We start from the raw sequence: 11520 nt of genomic DNA, 5'->3' as shown, positions 1-11520 counted from the left end.
CCTCTCTCTCTCTTTCTGTGTGACTATCATAAATAAATAAAAATTAAAAAAAAAAAAAAAATTTAAAAAAAAAAAAAAAAAAAAGAATATGAGTTCTTCTTCTTAGTGGCCTTTGTCACATCCTATTTGGCCTTAGAACTCAGGTTTTTTTTTGGGGGGGTGTTATCATTCAATTCAGAATTCTCCTCCTTATTTTCTTCCTGGCAGTAAACTGAACTCCTGGGGCAAGGATTAGGGGAGCACACTTAATATTGTTTTGTCATGGGGGAAGTGCCCTGGTGCAAGGGCCATTCTCATTGGCCTCTGCAGAAGTGTAATCCATCTTCTTGATCTTTAGCATTACCTTTTGTTTATGCTATACCTGCAGTTTTTTTCTCTAGGAAATGTGGTCAATCTCCTTACTGAATCACAAGGCCTCTTCTGGCCATATTTAATTCTTTTTTTTCTATATGCAGGCCAAATTTTACCTCTTTGGCACTTGCAATTCTACCCATGCATTCTTTTTTACCCTGATTCCCAGTATAAGATACATCTTTCAAGTCTCTCAGTGAGTTGGGGCTCAACAAATTCTTCTCTCAAAATGCCCCTTTTCTGCAAAGGAAAGCTATGATTTCAACAATTGTTTCTATTACAGACTTTAAAAATCATAATGTGAAGCTCAAAGCTGATAAATGACTTCTTAATTCTGAGTAGTGTCTGTCTTGACTCCAGCCTTCTAGGTTCTATTTCCTAAATGATCAGGAAAAGGTAACTAGTGCAGGAAGAAGTGGGAGGAAAAAAGCCTACATTAATATATCAAAATATTACTTCATGTGCAATCTATGGGCAAATTTTAGTTGCCCAATGTGAAGAAATTGATATCTACTTTTAAGCCATATATTAACAGTGGTGATTTCCATTGTCAAAGCAGCCATCATGGACACTGTCATGGCTAATATAAATGATCTATATGTTATCTGTTAGGCCATGTTCTTCCAGTCAATTGATTAATCATGCTATTTTCCAAAGCACTGCAGATGGGAAATAGCAATACTAATAACATACTAAGCCACTATGCTGTGTCCTATTTGGCAATTTGTATACATTAATTCATTTACAGAATAATAAATGGCTTAAAGTATATATTATTATCCTTGATTTACAGATGGGGAAACTGAGGCTTAGTAACTCGCTTAAGATCTTATCACACAGGTCATCAGGGACAGAGTTGAAATTCATTGCCCTGTTTTTTTAGTTACATAAAATACCCTGCAAGAAATAATTCCAAGGTAAGCCTCAATTTTACTATGAATAAATACTTATTTGTATATTTAATCAATCCTTTTAAGAGATTACAAAGCATAAGATGAATTAAACTAAAGAGAGAAATCTTATAGTTAAAAAGAGTTCCAGGGGTGCCTGGGTAGCTCAGTTGGTTAAGTATCTGACTCTTGGTCTCAGCTCAGGTCATGATCTTGAGGTTGTAGGATTGAGCCCTGGGTGGGGCTCCACAGTCAGTGCAGAGTCTGCTTGGGATTCTCTGTCTCTCCCTCTCCCTCTACCCCTTCCCTTTCTTCCTCTCTCTCTCTCTCTCTCTCTCAAAAATAATCTTTCTTTAAAAAGGGGGGTTCTACACTGGTGAACAGAGTCCTAACAAGTGAAAAGCTGACAAGCTGAAAAATCAATAACTCCATTTGGATCCCTAAGAGAGATAAAGACACAGGGAAAACCACTGTTTATGAAATCAGGGAGACAGGTGAGCAAATATAGGGAGTCACAAGACCGGAGCAGAGACTCACAAACACTATAGGAAACAGGTCAGGACAGGAAAACCTAACTGCAATTGATACAGTTCTGAAGTCTTGGTATGGACAACTCTGTGTGACAAACTTTAGGGAAACCCAGGAAGAGAGGTCCCCACAATATTGTGAGATTTACCTCCAGATAAGAATTACATCTTACTTATCCTCAGAAACCATGCAAGCAAGAAGAAAGTGATGTGAAATATTTAAAGTGTTGAGAGAAAAAACAAAACAAAACTCACCAACCTAGAATTCTGTACCCTATGAAATTATCCTAGAAGTGAAGGAGAAGAAAAGACTTTCTCAAACAAATTGAGGGTATTTGTTGCCAGTAGACCTGCCTTACAGGAAATGTTAAAGAAGTTCTCTAGAGAAAAAAATATTATGTCAGAAACTTAAACCTACATGAAGTAAGGAAAAGCATCAAGGAATAAGTGAAGGTATAAGAAAAACTTTTGTTTTTCTTATACTTAGTATTTTGAACAAACTGTTTCCTGTTAGATTAAGTATATTAGCAACCAAGTATTCAAATATACATGTAATTTATGTATATGCAAATATTTATTAATACTTTTATATTTAAAATGAATGATAGCAATGACACAAGGTATAGGAGGAAAGAAGATTATTTTGTTATAAGGTATTTATACTACAAGTGAAATAGTATAGTGTTATTTGAAAGTGGACTTGGATTTGTTGTAATGTATATTACAAACTCAAGAGCAACCACTAAAAAAAAATTAAAAAGAAGTATGACATTCTCCAAGAAGAGAAAATGAAATCATATAAAATGCTTGATTAAAACCACAAAAGGCAGAAAAAGAATGAGAGACAAAAATTAGGAACCAAAAACAAGAGCAACAAACAGAAAATATTAACAAATAGGGGAGGTATGAATCCAACTATATCAATTATCACTATGAATGTCGATGTAAATGCAGAAATCAAAGAGATTATCAGAGTGGATCAAAAAGCAAATTATATATCTATATGAAACCACTTTAAGTATAAAGACACATACAGATGTAAAGTAAATGGATAGAGAAATATACCATGCTGACAGTAAAAAAACAGCAGTAGCTATATTAATTTCATAACTCAGCAGACTTCAGTATTAGGAAAGTTATCAGAGAAAGAAGGACATTGTGTAGTAATAAAGGGGCCTCGAAAATGATGCAACAATCCTTAATGTGGATGCATCTAACAACAGAGCATCAAACTATGTAAGGCAAAAACTGATAGAACTGCCAAGGAAAAATAGATAACTCCACTATCATAGTCACAGACTTCAACATCACTTTATCAGAAATGGACAGATTCATCAGACAAATTCAGTAAGGACCCAGATGAATTCAACAACATCATCAATCAACTAGATACAACTCACACCTATGCATTACTTCATCCAACAACAGCAGAATACACATATTTCTCACAACATTCACTAAAATATTCTGAGCCATAAAACATACTTTAACAAATTTAAAAGAATAGAAATTGGGACATCTGAGTGGCTCAGTCTGTTTAGCGTCTGCCTTCAGCTCAGGTTAAGATCTCAGGGTCCTGCAATCAAGCCTGAGTCAAGCTCTCTGCTCAGCAGGGAGTCTGCTTCTCCCCTTCCCTCTGTGCACTCTCTCTGTCATGTACATGTGTGTACTCTCTCTCTCAAATAATAAAATCTTTTTAAAAAGAATAGAAATAATAAAATATCTGCTCTCAGACCGCAGTGGAATCAAACTAGAAATCAACAACAAAAAATAACTGGAAAAAATCTCCAAATAGGTAGAGATTAAACTACATACTTCTAAATAAATAGGTCAAAGAGGGATCCCTGGGTGGCGCAGCGGTTTGGCGCCTGCCTTTGGCCCAGGGCGCGATCCTGGAGACACGGGATCGAATCCCACATCGGGCTCCCGGTGCATGGAGCCTGCTTCTCCCTCTGCCTGTGTCTCTGCCTCTCTCTCTCTCTCTCTCTCTCTCTCTCTCTGTGACTATCATAAATAAATAAAAATTTAAAAAAAAAATAAAAAAATAAATAGGTCAAAGATCTAAAGAAATTTTAAAATATTTTGAACTGAGTGAAAAGGAAAGCACAATTTATCTAAATTTGTGGAATGCAGTAAAAGCAGTGCTTAGATGAAAATTTGTGACACTGAATGCATATATTAGAAAAGAAGAAAGACCTAAAACTAACCATCTAAATTTCCACATTAGGAAACTAGAAAAAAAGAGTAAAATATTTCTAAAGTAAGTAGAAGAAAATAAATAATAAGAATTAGAGCAGTAATCAATGAAATTGAAAGCAGGAAATCAGTAGAGGAAATAGATGAAACCAAAAGAAATTTACTGATTTCTTTGAAGAAATCAGTAAATTCACTGAACATCTAGCTAGATTAACTAAGACAAAAAGGACAAGACACAAATTTCTGATATCAAAAATGAAAGGGTAATCATTATAGATCTCATGGAAATTAAAAGGATAATAAAGGAATACTATGAACAACTCTATGCCCACAAATCTGATACCCTAGATGAAATGGACTAATTCCTTGAATGATACAGCTGCCAAAACACACAAGATGAAACAGATTATCCGATATAGGCCTATAATATATAGGCCTATGTTTATTTAAGGAATTGAATCAATAATTCATCACGTTCCAAAACAGAAAGTACTAAGCCCAGTGGGTTCACTGGTAAATTCTACCAAACATTTAAAAGCTACACCTATTCTCTATAATATTTTTCAGAGGATAGAAGCAAAGGGAATTCTTTCTAACTCATTCTATGAAGCCAGAATTACCCTAATACTAAAACCAGAAAATACATTACAAAAAAAAAGAAAATGACAGATCAATACATCTCATGAACATAAATGCAAAAATCCTCAACAAAATATGAGCAAACCAAATCCAAAAATGTATGAAAGAAATTATATGTCATAACTAATTAGGATTTGTCATAGGAATACAGTGTTGGCTCAAAACATCCAAAAAATAAATTAACACAAACCACATCAACAGATTTTAAAAAGTAAAATCATGTGATCATATCAATAGATGCATAAAAATCATTTGACAAAATTCAAGTCCTACTTATGATAAAAACACTAATAAACTAAGAATATGGGAGAACTTTCTTAACTTGATAAAGACTAACCACAAAAAAAAAAAAAAAAAAAAAAAACTAAAGCTAACATCATACTTAATGGTAAGAAGAAACTCAAAGCTTTCCCACTAAGGTCAGATACAAAGCAGGGATGCTCTCTCTCACCATTCCTTTTCAACATCATAAGTCTTTGCTAATGCAATAAGGCAAGAAAAAGAGATAAAATGTATACAGATTGGGAGGGAAGATATAAAACTGTTCACAGATGACATGATCATCTAGGTATAAAATCCAAAATAATTGGGGAAAAAGTCTCTCTGGAACCAATAATCAATTATAGCTAAGTTGCAGGACAATATAAAAAAGTCAATGCTTTCTTACATACCAATGAACAGGTGGAATATGAAATTTAAAACACAGTACCATTTACATTAGACCCCCACCCTGAAAATGAAATACTTAGGTACAAATCTAGCAAAATATATGCAAAATCTATATAAGAAAAACTACAAAACTCTGATGAAGGTAATCAAAAAAGAGCTACATAAATAGAGATATATTCCATGTTCATTGGTAGGAAGATTCAATATAGCCAACGTGTCAATTCTTCCCAAGCTGATCTATATTTCAATGCAATCCCAATCCAATTCCCAGCAAGTTACCTTGTGGCTATTGACAAACTGATTATAAAGTTTATAGAGAGAAGCCAAAGACCAAAGACTAGCCAACCCAATGTGGAAGAGAACAAAGCTGGAGGACTGACACTATCTGATGTCAAGATGTACTATGGGGCAGCCCCGGTGGCGCAGCGGTTTAGTGCCACCTGCAGCCCAGGGCATGATCCTGGAGACCCTGGATCGAGTCCCACGTCAGGCTCTCTGCATGGAGCCTGCTTCTACCTCTGCCTGTGTCTCTGCCTCTCATTCTCTCTCTGTGTCTCTATGAATAAATAAATACAAAATCTTAAAAAAAAAAAAAGATGTACTATGAAGTTGTAGTAATCAAGATAGTGTGGTACTGGTGAAATGATAGGTCAATGTAACAGAATAAAGAGCCCAGAAATAGACCCACATAAATATATCAACTGACCTTTGACAAAGGAGCAAAGGTAATAGAATTGAGTAAAGATAGTTCCATCAACAAATGGTGCTGAAACAACTGGACATCCACATGCAAAACAATGACAAAACAGACCTTACACCTTTCACAAAAACTGATTCAAAGTAGATCATAGACCTAAACTTAAAATGCAAAACTATAAACTCCTAGAAGCTAACAGGAGAAAATCCAGATAACCTTGCGTATGGTGTATCTTTTTAGATACAACACCAAAGGCACAGTCCATGGCATAAATAATTGACAAACTGGACTTCATTAAAATTAAAAACATCTGTCCTATAAAAGACACTATCACAAGAGAATGATAAGATAAGCTGCAGACTGGGAGAAATACTTGCAAAAGATCCATCTGATAGGAGATCCTTGGGTGGCTCAGCGGTTTAGCTCCTGCCTTTGACTCAGGGCGTGATCCTAGAGTCCCGGGATTGAGTCCCATATCAGGCTCTCTGCATGGAGCCTGCTTCTCCCTCTGCCTGTGTCTCTGCCTCTCTCTGCCTTCTTTCATGAGTAAATAAATAAAATCTAAAAAAATCCATCTGATAAAGGACTGTTATTCAAAATAAAGAACTCTTAAAACTCACCAACGAGAAAATAAACAACTAGATTTTATTTATTTATTTATTTATTTTTTATTGGTGTTCAATTTACCAACATACAGAAAAACACCCAGTGCTCATCCCGTCAAGTGTCCACCTCAGTGCCCGTCACCCATTCCCCTCCAACACCCGCCCTCCTCCCCTTCCACCACCCCTAGTTCGTTTCCCCGAGTTAGGAGTCTTTATGTTCTGTCTCCCTTCCTGATATTTCCCAACATTTCTTTTCCCTTCCTTTATATTCCCTTTCACTATTATTCATATTCCCCAAATGAATGAGAACATACACTGTTTGTCCTTCTCCGATTGACTTATTTCACTCAGCATAATACCCTCCAGTTCCATCCACGTTGAAGCAAATGGTGGGTATTTGTCATTTCTAATTGCTGAGTAATATTCCATTGTATACATAAACCACATCTTCTTTATCCATTCATCTTTCGATGGACACCGAGGCTCCTTCCACAAACAACTAGATTTTAAAAATCGGTCAAAGACCCTAACAGACACCTCACCAAAGAAGATAGGCTGATGGCAAATAGCATATGGAAAGGTTTTCCACCATTACATGTCACCAGGGAAATTTAAATTAAACAATAATGAGATACTACTACACACTTACTAGGATGGCCAAAGTCAGAAACACTGATAACACCAAATGCTAATGAGGTTGTGGAGCAATAGGAACCCTCATTCACTGCTGGTAGATATGCAAAAATTGTGCAGCTATTTTGGAAGATAGTTTGATGATTTCTTATAAAACTAAACATACTTTTACCATACAATCCAGCAAATGTGCTCATTGATATTAATCCAAAGGAGTCAAAAAACTAATATCCACACAAAAACACAGATGTTTATAGCAGCTTTATCGATAATTGTCGAAGTTCAGAAGCAACCAAAATATCCTTCAATAGGTGAGTGGCTATATAAGCTGTGGTACTTCCAGACAATGGAATATTCAGTGCTAAAAAGAAATTAGTTATCAAGATATGGAAAGACATGGAGGAACCTTAAATGAATGTTACTAAGTGAAAGACGGCAATCTGACAAGGCGGCAATACTGCAGGATTCCAGCTATATGATACTCTGTAAAAGGTAAAGCTATGGAGACAGTAAAAAGATCAGAGATTGCTAGGGTTGGGAGGAAGGTTGGGGAGAGATGCACTGGCAGAGAACAGAGGAGTTTTAGGGCAACAAAAATACTCTGTATGATATTATAATGATGGATATATGTCATTGTACATTTATCCAAGTCCATAGGTAGTAAAACACCAAGAGTGAACCCTATGGTAAACGATGGACTTTGGGTAATTATGACATGAAGGTATCATTCTGGTGAGTGAAATTGATAATGAGGGAGACTATGCATGTGTATGGACAAGGAGATTATGAGAAATCTCTGTACTTTCCTCTCAATTTTGAAGTAAACCTAAAACTTCTCTAAAAAAAAAAGTTGTTTTTTTTTTTTTAAACATTCGAATGCATAGTTAACATTACCAGGACGGTCAGTATCAGTAAACATTTTGGCTAAGGAAAATGGAATCCTGCTTATAAATATTACTTTGGAAACTTTTAAAGTTCACACAGGTGATTTCAATGAAAATCCTAAATTCCTACATCACTTAATATTGAATATGGAATCCATTGTTCATATAAAAATCATTAAGAGGGCACGTGGGTAGCTCTGTCAGTTAAGGGTCTGCCTTCAGCTCAGGTCATGATCCCAGGGCACTAGGATCTAGCCCCATGTCATGCTCCTTGCTCAGCTGAGAGCCTGCTTCTCATTCTCCCGCTGCTGCTCCCCCTGCTTATGCTCTCTTTTTCTCTCTGTCAAGTAAATAAATAAAATGTTTTTTAAAAAATCATTAAGGTCTATATTAATGCTATGGATATTTGGAACTATTTTTTGGCAGGAGGAGTCAGTAGATTCAGAAGAACTTACAGTTTTGCAACTATTTGATTTGTGGCTTATATTTCCAATATTATAAATATTTTATTTTTCATTAAGCTAATGATTACTAAAGCTAATGATCAGGAGCTAAAAATTATATGCCTGTCAAAAATAACCTAAGCTATATTTGTTTATTTGAATTTATAATGTATTTCTAAGGAAATGTTTTTTTTTTCTTTTCTGATAAATTTGGCAGTGTGAGTAATGGGTTTTCTATGTCACATTAGTTATCATATAACTTTCTCCTGAATGTTACTGAACTATGACCAAAGCTAAGAAAAATAAATTGAAAAAGATACTAAGAGCAGGACAGCTTTATTTAATACATAGCGAAGAATGGGATGCTCCAAATAGCTTTTTCTCTTCTATAATTTTCCATTTAAATTATGGCTTTGGGAACTAAATCTTTAGAAAAATAAAAATAGTACATGATTTGGTAATAACAGAGCTATTTACATAATCTAGTAAAGATAGACATGAACTAATGTAACTTGAATCTCTTAATTAATGAAATGATATATTCCAAGAGCAAAATCAAGAGTTCATGCAGTAAATAGTTTTAAAAGTCTACCCAAAAAGCTTTCTGGCATAACAATCATGTCAAAATTGGAATAAAACACATAAATTACACATGTTTTCCAGTATTGCTCAGTCCACACAGCACAAGGTAATTTAGAGACAGTAATAATACACTGACAATCTAAGAACACATTCAAATAATTTTGTCAAAAATGTTTAGGTCAAGACATATCATCCACCTCATCTATTATTTATTACTCTCTCTGACATTATTTGACACAGTAAGACAAATGTAACCCCTGTGCTTGTATTGAAGAAGCTTCAACAAGGTGTTCTTTAGACTATGCCCCCTTGAGTCTACAGCGCTTCTTTGTATATATGACATGGCCAAAAAAATAGCACACCTGCAATCTGCATGAGTTGTTTTGTCTTCAGTGACTAATGTTAAATAGAATTAGTTATGTGCAGTGATTCAGCCAGATGTCATCACGTCTACTTGGCTGAAAATATCACATAGTTTTCTCTTCATCCGGCTTTTCCAGAGAGTCTGTGTAGAGACATCCTCAAGTGTCTGTCATTCTTTAGAGTAAGATCTCTTTAGGGACACTTCCCCCCCTTCAATGTAACACTAACTTTGCTGGGCTGTTAGATAATGTTGATAATATTTTAATTTGTGGTTTATACAGATTTCTATAAAGCACTCACTTTTCCAGAAAGATCCAATCTTTTTCTAATCTTTCAGTAATTTGGATTATTCATCTTCTAAGCCTTTCAGTTTCAACCTGTCAATGTAATTTACCCCTGTACAGTTTTCTAAAACTAGTGTAATTCTCTCATTTCTCTTAAATTTCTTCCCATTAAAAATGCCATGTCCTCATTCAGAGCTCACCTGTTTCAGTCTCTGCAGGGCTATAGCTAGCTGTATCATCTTCAGGCTCCAGTTCTCATTTTTTGTTGTAACTTCAAAGTTTAATCTATGATCTAAAGTTAGATCCTGAACATTGAAAACAATTTCTTCATTTATAACTGCTTATGCAAGAGAATCTATCTTTACTTTGAGATGCCTCACAGAGATCAGCTTTCTCAAAACATAGTGTAGTGGACATAGGTCAGATCCTCTCAGATATTTTTTTTTATCCTTTTTGAGCACCCCTTGCCTAACTGAGGCATGCTTTTGCCTCCAATAGCTCTCACCTAAGACTTCCTGTGGGAGGTTTGCTTCCCTCAAAAAGACTTTACCTGATATTGCAGCCTTGCTTGACTTCTTTCTCCTTACCAGTCTTGCTTCCCATACCAATTTCACCTGGGAGGGCTTCAGTAATAAATCACTTGCTCAGAGTCTGCTTCTGGGAATCCCAAAGTAAGTCCCCTTGTAAAAATAATCACACACTGAAATCTATTTTCAAGAGATGACAATTACTTTACTCTTGCTGCCCATTCCAGATCAATTTTAGTCCCAGTAACAGCAGCAGCAGAGAAAAAAAGATGGGGGGTGGGGGAGGGGAGAAACTTAGGCCTTTGAAATTTAATCACTGTCTCAGGATAATTTTAACATTATTTATTTGCTTAAATTTAAAAAGCAAGCCAAAAGGCACAAACTTTATCCCACATATTTAATGCAAATATAAAAATACACTATTAGCCTTCAAATATAGGAAATCAATCACTATTTTGCATTTATCTTTTATGATGTTAGTATTCTTAGGAACTACCATGTTGCTGCATATAATAATTTATTAAATAAATCTTGGGACCCCTGGGTGGCTCAGTGGTTAAGCGTCTGTCTTTGGCTCAGGGTGTGATCCCAGGATTCTGGGATTGAGTCCTGCATTGGGCTTCCTGTGAGGAGCCTGCTTCTCCCTCTGCCTATGTCTCTGCCTCTCTCTGTGTATCTCTCATGAATAAATAAAATCTTAAAAAATATTTATTAAATAAATCTTGATTCTAAAGTGCCAATTTAAATGTTTAAGATATTTCTTCAACTGTGTTAAGATCACATCACTTTATACGGATTTATTAGAAGACTCATTCAACCAGACAAAACAGATGATATTTAGGGAAAACATCTTTGTTGCTCTCATCCCAAGCAGATGACAAGATACGGATAGGAATAAATCATGTGTGCTCATTCACATGACCCTATGTCTTTATATAATCATTCTGATTCTTCCAAGTCTTTCTTTACCATCTTTTCAATTTTTTAAAATGAGCAGTTCTAGCTTCTAATCATTCATTATTCTATCTATAGCTTAAGAACACTAGAATAACAGTCTATTCTGATCAAGAGTATTTAACTCATTGGGGTGCCTGGGTGGCTCAGTTGGTTAAGCATCCAACTCATGATTTCTACTCAGGTCATGATCTCAGGGTTATGTGATGGAGACCTGGGTTAAGCTTTGCACTGGGGGTGGGCCTGCTTAAAATTCTCTCTCTCTCCCTCTGCTCC

This window comes from Vulpes lagopus, chromosome 16 (assembly GCF_018345385.1).
Source record: "Vulpes lagopus strain Blue_001 chromosome 16, ASM1834538v1, whole genome shotgun sequence".
In the NCBI taxonomy this organism is placed as follows: domain Eukaryota; kingdom Metazoa; phylum Chordata; class Mammalia; order Carnivora; family Canidae; genus Vulpes; species Vulpes lagopus.
Note: the sequence above shows the minus strand (reverse complement) of the source record.